This window comes from Mugil cephalus, chromosome 15 (genome assembly GCF_022458985.1).
Source record: "Mugil cephalus isolate CIBA_MC_2020 chromosome 15, CIBA_Mcephalus_1.1, whole genome shotgun sequence".
NCBI lineage: Eukaryota > Metazoa > Chordata > Actinopteri > Mugiliformes > Mugilidae > Mugil > Mugil cephalus.
In genome coordinates this window covers 22,414,151-22,424,902 of record NC_061784.1, presented here as the reverse complement: position 1 = coordinate 22,424,902, position 10,752 = coordinate 22,414,151, and positions in this window count along the sequence as shown.

Here is a 10,752-nt window from a genome sequence, read left to right as displayed (position 1 = left end):
AATAAACCTATCCCCGTGCCTGCTTCATTATATGTGACTTACTTCCTGAAGCCGTGATCAGGTGTCGTGGCTTCAACAAGTACGTTAACATGAATAAATGCATTTCAATAACAAAACAACTAACATCCGCTTTCCTTTAAGCAGTTCATTGGTATGGGTGTCTGTCAAAAACTTCTCATAAATATTTATGGATTTTTTTATTATACACATGTATTTGTTAATTGCAAATTGTTAATTGCTCGGTTTGGTTTTCACCAGTTAGGGATGTCATTAGCTAGCCTGTTAGTTGGTAAATGCTGCACTAGCTCCACAACCAGAAGTTGTACTTCCTGCATCAGCTCATTAAGTTCAACCTGCCCCAGGAGCTGCTGATCATTTTCCACACAGCAATAATCCAGTCTGTCCTGACCACGTCCACCACCAGACACGAAAGGGACAGACTGCAGGGAACAATCACGTCTGCAGAAAGGATTATTGGTACTGACCTTACTTCCATCCAGGACCTGTACTTTATTTTTTCCTCTAAATTCTTTATTCTAAGTCTAATTTATGTTGCACAGTTTTCCTATTTTTCACGCTTTTGTTTGCTTGTGTAAGCACTTTGTCTTGTACCTTTGAGCAAAGTGACCAGAGTCAAATTCCTTGAATTTGCACTCATACTTGGCCAATAAAGCTGATTCTGATTCTGATGGTGGGCTGGTAATAAATAGCGGCTTCATCCAAGTTTCAAATTCTGCTCTGAAAAGCCCAAAACTATTTGCTGAAAGACACCACAGTCATCTCCAGTGTTGGGTCACAAAACAATATGAACCATTGTCTTTGTCTTTTTTTTTTTATTTTATTCCCTAATATTCTTTGGTGCAGCTTAAAATATGATCAGTAATAAGCTCCAGGATTTATACAAGCTGTTAGGGGCATTTGTTCCCACCTGTGTTTGTGTCACTTGGCTTGAGACTTGGCTGTAAACCTTGTCTGCCGGACGTTCTGTCTTTTGTTCCACTCCACTGAGCAGAGAGGTGTCTGTGGAAACTCATTCCTCTCTGTTCCTCTGCTCAATAGACTTTAAAGGGCCTGGCGGGAGCCCCGGCCCCGGCCCCCGGCCCCCAGCCCTGGCCCCGGCCCTGCTTGCTGTATGAACTCAGACTCGGACAGTAAAGCTGCAGTCGTATGCCGTGTCTCTCCGAGTCCAGATCCTCTTCACACAGAAGTAGCACCAGACAGAATGTGTCCACATGCCACAGTGAGACCAGTGAGAGAGAATACGACACATGTAAAGAATTTACACCGATCAGGCACAGCGGGAGAAGTAAATAACATTGACCATCTTGTGACAATTCAATGTTCATGCTGTGACTCCCTTCGTGACGTCACAGAGTTTATCCAGAGTGTGTTGTAAAGCAGCCACATGAATTCTGGAGCGGTGGGAGTGCCTCCATGTTCGCTGCCTAACACAAGGCCCTCCGCTCTTACCTAGGGAGCTGATACATTGTTTGTGTATAATTTGGATAGAAAATAAAATGCCTCGGGCTAAAAGAGATGAAAACGCGTCGAACTCAGCTTTGGGAGTATGATTCAGTTCACAGCATTACCCCTGGTTACGCTTTATTTTCATAGGCTTTACAGGAGATCTGCTGCTGCTGCTGCTGTCTGAAAGCCTTGGAATCAGTTTATTTGACAATATTTCTCTACCACCAATAAAATTTAGTTTGGAACTAATTCTCAAGAATAACGACTGTCTAAACCGGTTCCACTTTGCACAGACGCAGAAAACCAGACACCATAAACCCAAACATTATTGTCCAGATCTCTAGTAGACATACTCCCTTATCCAATACTCCTTCTGAAATTTCATATATAAGACAGAGTAATATATGTCTCCAGAAATGTAATCACGGTATATTGCATAGTGTAGAACTGGAGATGTTGAAGCTCATGAAATATGTTTTCATCCTGTTTACCCCATCAGATGATATAACCTCAGCAGTATTTGAAAGTGAAAGAAAAAGCCAATATTTATTAACGTGAACTGACTAGAACCCAGAAAGCCACGGTTATTTGACTGGTGTCCCATTTCTTTTCGGGTTTGTAAGAAAGGTGGGAGGAATTCTTCAGACTCAGTAGATGAAATAACCGTTAGGTATTTTACACCCAGATGGGTTTCATTTCATAAAAGAGCTCTGTACCAAGGAAGGTGCCCAGATCTCCAGAAAATAGCTGTAAGTGCTGTCGCACTATTCACTGAGTCACTCACCGAGTGGAGCCGCGCCGGGAGGTCTCGCTGGATGACATCAAAGATTTGTTTTCAGTCTCTCCTGTGTGACTTTCACGGAGTTTTTCATGGTCATACAGACACAGGAATGTTTCACATTTCTTTCCCGCATACTGGCTGAGAAGTCGAGCGGTTGGAGCGTGTGTGAGTGTGTTTTTGTGGCAATGAAATAATTGAAATGATCAAAAAAACGTATCAAACTAAAGAACTGGACGGAGCTCGGTGACGGTTCACGAGTCCACTGCTGCTGATGTTTTACATAGACCGCTGATGAGATTCAGTGTCCATTTATGTCTTAAAGATTTTCAATTATGCGATGCTCCCCTTTCATAGATGCCATGTAAAGGTCAATTTGGGCTTCACACGTTGAAGGTTTGAGTAATTCATTTGCTCTGGCACAGTCATTTTTCTTACTTGCAGCAGAACGAATGAGAACTAATGCGCTCTGCCTCCAGTGTGTTGTAAATTCTTCTCTGAGTTCCATTGTACTGAGTTTCTAAGTTATGCAATGGCCAGTATCGATAACCTTTGACGATTAAAATGAAAGCGTGTTTGATATATTTAGCTGCAGATGATGTAACCAAATATTGTGACACAATTACAAATGACTGGAATCGTTTACTTATGAATCACCAGGCTGCGATCTTTTCTGATGCCATAATATCTGCTGATTATTCTTTAGTTTAGCCAAGCAATCTGTGACTGAGGGAGTTTTATTCTCACTGCCTACAGGTTTAAATTTTTTTCACATTTGTTCAGAAAATCCCCAAACTTCCTTAAATACACAACATTTTCATGAAGGATTTGCGAACTCACAAAAGTGGGCATACGCACAGATGTTTCCCCAAGAAAGGAATTCAGTCTGGGGTGGTGTGAATCCAGATGGAGTGGCGGTGTTGTCAGGAAGTGCTAGCTATGTCCACACACCAGCAATAATTTTGTGGTCTTAACTTAGTAACATGTGAGGAAGGAAATACACAGTATTGACTGGGAGTGTTCACTGGTGACAAAGCTACAAAGCAGTGGGAAGCAGGAAAAACCCTTTAAATGTGTCCCAGTACTTCTACTTTTTCACAACTGCATGGAAGGTAAAGCGAAATCAGTAGCCCTAGTTTTGTAAAGTCATCATCTCGCCAGTTATGCTGTCTCCATCATTGTCGTTGGGAATATTGCATCCTCCACATCATCTGCCTCCTGCTTCATGCCGAGCCTTTGACTTTAACCCAGCTCTTGTCTGAGACAGATGGACCGGTGTGAATGAGCGCGCAGGGGGTGGGAGCAGGGTGTAGTTTTTCTAATGTGAGAACAATTACCTGGATGCATGATTAGATTTAGAGCAGGGAGGCATCGGCATCCTGTGGGCCATGATAGATTTATCTAAGTAACTTCTTAATGCCTTTTCTGGAGAGCACTCAAACCTCTATTGGATTTTTTCACTCTAGCCCCGTCTCTTTTTTCACTGTCTGTAACATTCCCTCTGTAATTGCTCAGCCTCATCTTTTCCTGTGTCTTGCTGTCCTTTGCTCCGCCCCCTGTTTTCCTTCGCTGCCTCTGCCAGTAAAGGCTCAATATGAAAATCACTTGGACAGCTGCAAGACAGCATGGAAGTGTCAGTGGGATATAAGAGATAAGCATGGTTTCAGTGTGCGCTGCCAGCAGTGTATCTGATGTCATGTCAATCACCTGCAAATCTGCTGTGAACCCTGACTTGGGATTCAGTGCAAAACGCACAGGAACAAAATACCATCGTTTGAGTTTAGTTTGACTTTGTTTCCAGGCTTACGTTGTCTTGTCTTATTGTATTTTTGTTTCTGAAACATCTCAGTAAAACGGGCTGTGGGCTTAAATGGTTCAGCCAGACAATAACGATAATCAACCGAGTCTAATGGATAAAAGTAGGCAGGCAAAAAGTCCAGCATGAGAAGCATCCAGGTAATTGATACTGCTGAAAATAACAGCCGTCCATTTTAGTGGGTGAGTTCCAGGATCTGTGCATTGTACATCCTGACTTACTGTCATGTCTTAAATTGAATAGACCAGTGTTAATGGAATTTGCTTGAGTTTGCTGTGAAGAATCTCTTCGGTGGAGAACAATGCCTTCAAGGAAGGATTGTTTACTGGAAAATTAATGATGAAACAATATGGGAAAAGGTGTTAAGGTGGGGGTGGAAAGAAACCAAGTCCTGGCAGATGCTGGACAGCGAAGGAAAGGAGGATTTTTCTTTTCCTTTCTTTTTATTTGCACTGAGTGCAAATGCAGCAATCTGATAATCACAGCTTGGAATGCCGCGCTAATAAGGTTCTCCTTATTTTTCACACTCCTCAAAGCACTAGAATTCTTCACATAGAGAGCATGGTTTCCAACTGTCTGCGGCAAGCGCTAGCAAGAAATGAAAACAGGTTCAGTCTAAGTTGTTTTCACACAATATTGCCATTCTTCTTCCCAATTTAGGGACTTTTTTCTGATGTGTTAAAACTGTGTGAGTACAGAAAGTTTTTTGGCATTGAAAGAAGTCGAATCTGCCAGAAAAGGTTTACAGAAAACATCGGAAGAAGAGTTTTTTTCACAAGTTTAATGACAACACTTAATTCATTCAGTAGATTAATTAAATGGAGCCATGTTTTCCACCATCCTAACTTGTTTGATTATTATTTTTTGTCCGTCTGACTATTTATAAAGTCTAAAATAATATTGTTAGCCAACATCTTTTCAACCAATTACTCTATACTGGATCCTTACTCTATATTGGTGACCTTCAGGCACCATAAATCAAATTTTCAGTGGAATTATTAATAAATTGAGTGGAGAAGAAAGATCACATTATTGACGCACAGACGTTTATTCATTCGGCTGCCACTGCTTCATGAAATGCAGTTTTTCTGTGTTTCTATCTAATTGGATTTAAATCAGAGGGAATATCTCTCCAAGAACAAAACACCAACACTAATGGACAAAATCTAAATGCAAGAATTGTGTGAGTCAGACTTGAGACCTACTTTGGGCCAGAAAATACAGCAGAAGGCCGGAGGCTTGTGCAGAAACAAAGGGAGAGATGGAGAGGGAGAGAGATTTCTCAGTGGTCAGTGGTGGAAAACAAGAAGAATTTATTCACTGCTAAAAACAAAAAAAAGTAAAGTAAAAAAAGTAAAGGGCATACATGTCGCAGACATCAAAAAGAATGAGAACTCTCACCCAAGGCACATCATGGGGCTGGCTGTGCATGTGCCCGACTAATGTACAGATAATGAACATATATATTTTTTGTTATTTTGCAGGACCACGGTTTTCAGGATACATTTTTCTCTCTGTCTTTCTAAGCTCTGTGGTTGTGTCATGAGTGTATGAAGGGCAGCCATTCTGCTCTATGTGGAGCAGGATAAATAATGTACTTCAGCTCCATTCACAAATAAATCAATTAATGTAACCCCCCCACCCACAGCCTGTTTGCGACATAATACCAAAATAATGTTTTATTCGATTTGCTCTTTCATTCTTCCCACAGACTACACATGAAGATGGTGTCACCCATAGTGTTTTGAAGCTCATCGTGGCGGCGCAGCTTGTCACTGTCTCGTCAGTGACTCTGTCTAACTTGCTAATTAAAAATTGGTTGGTGAGATAGAGCTGACACTGGGGGTGGGTCTAAGGACATATCTAGTGACCTGTGATGGCACCCACCTGTCACGGAAAGCAGCCATGCCCAAAATTATGCATTACTTCAGCTTTAGTATGAATTATAAAGTGGCCATCATTGAGGAACTGGGGGGTTTGGTGCTTCAGCCGGCTTCACTTTTCAGCCCCCAGAATTTACTGCTTGGTTTCTTCCTTCCATCTCGTCATTCAGTCACCAGCTCGCTCAACTACTGCTGCTTCTTAATTTCTGTCTTTCACTTATAAAGCTACACAATCCAACTGACTCCAGTCTTGAGAATCTTGAGAACTTCCACCTCTTTTTTTTTTGCCACGAAGCGAAATATTAGCTGAAAAAGCTGGAACCAACACGAATTGAGTTTACAAGTAACTGTAAATGTTTCAGTTGATACTCTATTGCATGGATTGTACCTACTGTGGAACACTACGGCAAAAAAGTATTTAAATCATGCAGGTAACTTCAGCTTCATGACAGGAGAACTCTCCTGACTCTATGGTTCGTTCACTCTAAGAAAAATAGCTTCTTGGTCTGGAGATCCTTTCGATGTCTAAGCACCGTTTCTTGCTGTATAAGGTTCTTTAGGGAACTGAATTTCAAAAAAGTTCTATTAAGAACTGAATAAGGTTCTCTGAAAAACAGACTTTCCAGTTTGAACCTTTATTTTTAAAGATATTGACTGAATTTTGTCTGCTCGTTTTTTATTTATTTTTTAAAGGAGTTTTAAAGGAGTTCCAAGGCTGCAAACATCGGCCCTTTTCTTAGCACCAACCACACGTTTCCTGTGAATCAAAGCTGCTGGATCTCACAGCTGGCTATGGACTGTAACAAACAGTTACAGGGTCAGTATGTCAATTAGTCTGTATTAGTTTGTATATCATTTGTTAAAATTGAAATTTATTTGGTTATACTGTGTCTCACAGCGGCTCAGTGGCACTGATGCCTTCCAGTGAGAAGGTCCAGGTTTGAGTCCAGATCGGACCTTTCTGGGGGTTTGCATGTTCTCCCTGTGTCTCTGTGGGTTTTCTCCAGGAGCTGGCTTGGAGACCTCCCAACTCCAAAGACATGCTCGTTAGGCTAATTGGTGACCCTAAATTGGTCAGTTTGTCTCTGCGTTAGCCCTGTGATAGACTGGCGCCTGATGACAGCTCGGATAGGCTCAGGATAGCAGCACCCACAACCCTAGTGAGGATTAAGTGGTATGGAAGATGAGATGAGATGAGATACTGTGTGCAAAACAACAACAAGCTAAGGTTTGAACCGAGTTCCACTTTTGATGACTTGCGTCATGATCATTTTGGCAGTTTGGCAGCAGAGTTGCAAAATAAAAAGATCCTATTACAACATGCGCTGCCATGGAGTAATCAGACTAAAAACAATGTAAGAGTCTCAATAGATTAACAGAGGTGTTGTAGTTTATATGAACAAGAAATGCCGTGTTATATTTGAATATAAATCCGAATGTTAACTTAAAATAAACTAAAGTAGATGTGGAGCTGAAGAACAAATGCACTGAAAATCTTTTTTTGCACATTATAAATTCACATAAACCTCTGAGGCCACATTAAGTGTGAAAGTGAATAAAAATCCCCAAACCTTCCATAATAATGACCACCCTCTGAATGCAACAATCCCATGGTACTTAACACAGAGATACAACTCTGTCCTTGCATTTGGTCTGATCCAAATATCCTCATTCACCTCTCACTGTCCTTCTCTCCCTGCGTTCAAGACGGGCAAAATGTCAGAACCTCCCAAGTGAGGGGAGACATTTCATGGTTCTGAGCAGCTCTTTCACCGTCCCGCTCCACATGCACCTCTCCTCCAGCCGAGTGGGTCTGATACGCACATAAAAAGAAGGAAGACACACACAGGGAGATGGCGCTGTATGTAGACGGATAAAGAGACAGCTGACAAAAGGCATGTCAGCGGTGAAGTCAAATGGCTGTGTTAGGGATGCTGTGCAGCTTTGTGTACCTCTGTTTAGGGGAGGAGAGGGGGAAAAAAAAGAACTGCATGCGATTTGTCTGAGAGTCTGAACTAAATTTTTATAGTTGGTTGGATTTTTGCAACACACAGACAGTAACCAACCAAATATTGCAACACCTCCCCCTGCTGGATCCACTGCAGTGAGATGAGCAGATGAATAATGGAGGCACTGTCCTTTAAGATTTCTCTCTCCACCTCTTGCTCATTATACTGTTGCTCAGTCTAGTATCGTATCCCGTCAATTACCCACAACGGCATTGTGATTATTGACTGTTCTAAATTATGCTCTATGTCTATCTATCTATCTATCTATCTGGGTGAAGATGGAAAATGCATTGCCTAGGGGGTGAAACGAATGTCAACAGTAGCAAATTATGCGTGAGGGAGGGAATCTCTCTCTCTCTCTCTCTCTCTCTCTCTCTCACACACACACACACACACACAAACAACTGATTTCAAAAAATGTGCTCCTTTTCCAAATACGTGTCAGCTTTTAATCGCTCCATTACATGCTGGATCAACTCATGTAGAGTATGCCCACACAGAGCACAGTTTGAAACATGTGCTGGCCTGTTACATAAAAAGTAAGAGCAAAAAGGAAGCCTGTAAGATTCGTCTCTGTGCAAGTGAGTGATAGCCTCAGGCTCACCCTCATACAATATGCAATTGTTGCTGAAAAACAATCATGGTACATCTGTATTTGATAAAAGGAAGGCATGTTATCCCCAACTTTCCCTCTATGGTGGACTATGTCTTCAAATCTGTGGATCTCTTTCAACAACTTCAAACAGTGCACTTACCCAAGAGAGCGCTTCTTTTCTTTCTTTCATTATGTAAAAGTATCACATGAAGCTCATGCCAAGACAACAGCACATGTATGTTGGCTTTATCTGCAAACCTGTACAATTAGGTCCACATATATGGACACTGACAGAAGTTTTGTTATAGCAGCTGTATACTGCAACATGTTGAATACGCAGTTATATAATCAATATGGACTTGAAGTGCAGACTCAGCTGTAATTTGAGTTACATCCAAATTGGAGGAAGGGTTTAGGAAATGAAGCTCTTAAGGAGCTGCCTCTTTTTCAAGGGACCAAAAGTAATTGGACAGTTGACTCAAAGCTGCATCAGCTAGTCCCCTTGTTAATACTTAATAATTTAAGCAGGTAAAAGGTCTGGAGTTGATTTAGGTGTGGATTTTGCATTTGGAAGCAGTTGCTATGAACCCACAACATGCAGTCAAAGGAGATTCCAATCAACATACAGACTATCCTTAGTCTGAAAAAAGACGAGGGGCCAAATCATCAGGTTTGGTACATTTTGTACATTTTGAGGAAAAAAGAGCCCATTGGTGAGCTTGAGAACTCAAAAATGTCCAGACTTCTACGAAGACAACAATGGTGGATGATTGCAGGGTCATTTCCATGGTGAAGAAAATCCCCTTCACAACACCCAACCAAGTGAAGAACACTCTCTAGGAAGTAGGTGTACTGGTATCTACGTCTACAATAAACAGAAGACCACCAATCAGTCTCAAATATAAGAAGGCCTGATTAGACTCCAGCCCAGTCCTGGAACAGCATTCTTTGGAGACAAAAGTAAGATCCACCTGTACCAGAATGATGAGAAGAAGAATGTATGCAGCTGATGATACCACATCTTCTGTAACACATGGTTTTGGCAGTGCAATGCATAGGAATACATGGCTTCCAATGGCAATGGTGTGAAGATGGGTCACTAGTGTTTTATTGATTACGTGACAGAAGACAAATGCAGCCAAATTAATTCGAAAGGGTATAGGGATATACTTTCTGCTCAAATTCAGTCAAATGCAAGGTTTATTGGACAGTACTTAGCAGTACCAATGGAGTTTTTTTTAAGGCTAAGGACAGGAATATTCTGCAACGCCTAAGTCAATTGCCAGATCTCAAGCCAATCGAGCACGCATTTCACTTACTTAAGGCATAAAGACCCACAAACAAGCAACAACTGAAGACAGCTGCAGTAAAGGCATGGAAAAGCATCACAAAGAAGGAAACCCAGTGCTTGGTGTTGTCCATGGGTTTCAGACTTCAGGCAGTCATTGCCTGTGAAGGATTCTCTACAGCACTGTATGGTTATGTTAATTTGTCCAATTACTTTTGAGCCCACGAAATGAGGAGTCTTTGTATAAAAATGGTTGCCATTCCTTAATGTTTCATAGGATATTTTTGTTTAACCACTTGAATTAAACCTGAGAGTCTGCTCTTATATTGCATCTCAGTTGTTTGATTTCAAATCCAATGTGGTGGCATGCAGAGAGACCAAATCATGAAGATTTATTTGCCTCCACTTCATCAGAAAAAGGCATAAAAATACACTGAAAAATCCAGTAGTCTCTCTTAAGCCTGCTGTCCCGACCAACCATAAAACTGAGTGTGAGATATCTGACTCCAGAAAACCTTCAAACTGATTGTTCTAGTCTGATCTAGAGCCGTTCACCACCCCCACCATTCACGTTTAACCTGCTAACTGCTGATGGATGCTTCAGCAGCCCTATGCAACTCTTGGGACCACATGAGAGACGCAGTACATGTCCATTCGGTGTAGACAGTATATCAAGGCTTGATTTATGGCTCAGCACGCTGCAGGATGTGCCATAAATGTGGAGGTAAACCAAACCTCTCAAGATTAAAGACCCTGAAGGTGGGTTTGCCACTGTGTGAAAGGATGACAATATAAATGGAAGAAACGTGTCCTTTTCAAATCATGGTAACTCTCATTATAACTAATAAAAAAAGCATGATTTGACCTAACTATCTTTCCAATTAATGTTTCTCTCTGTGCTTCCTTTGTCACACGG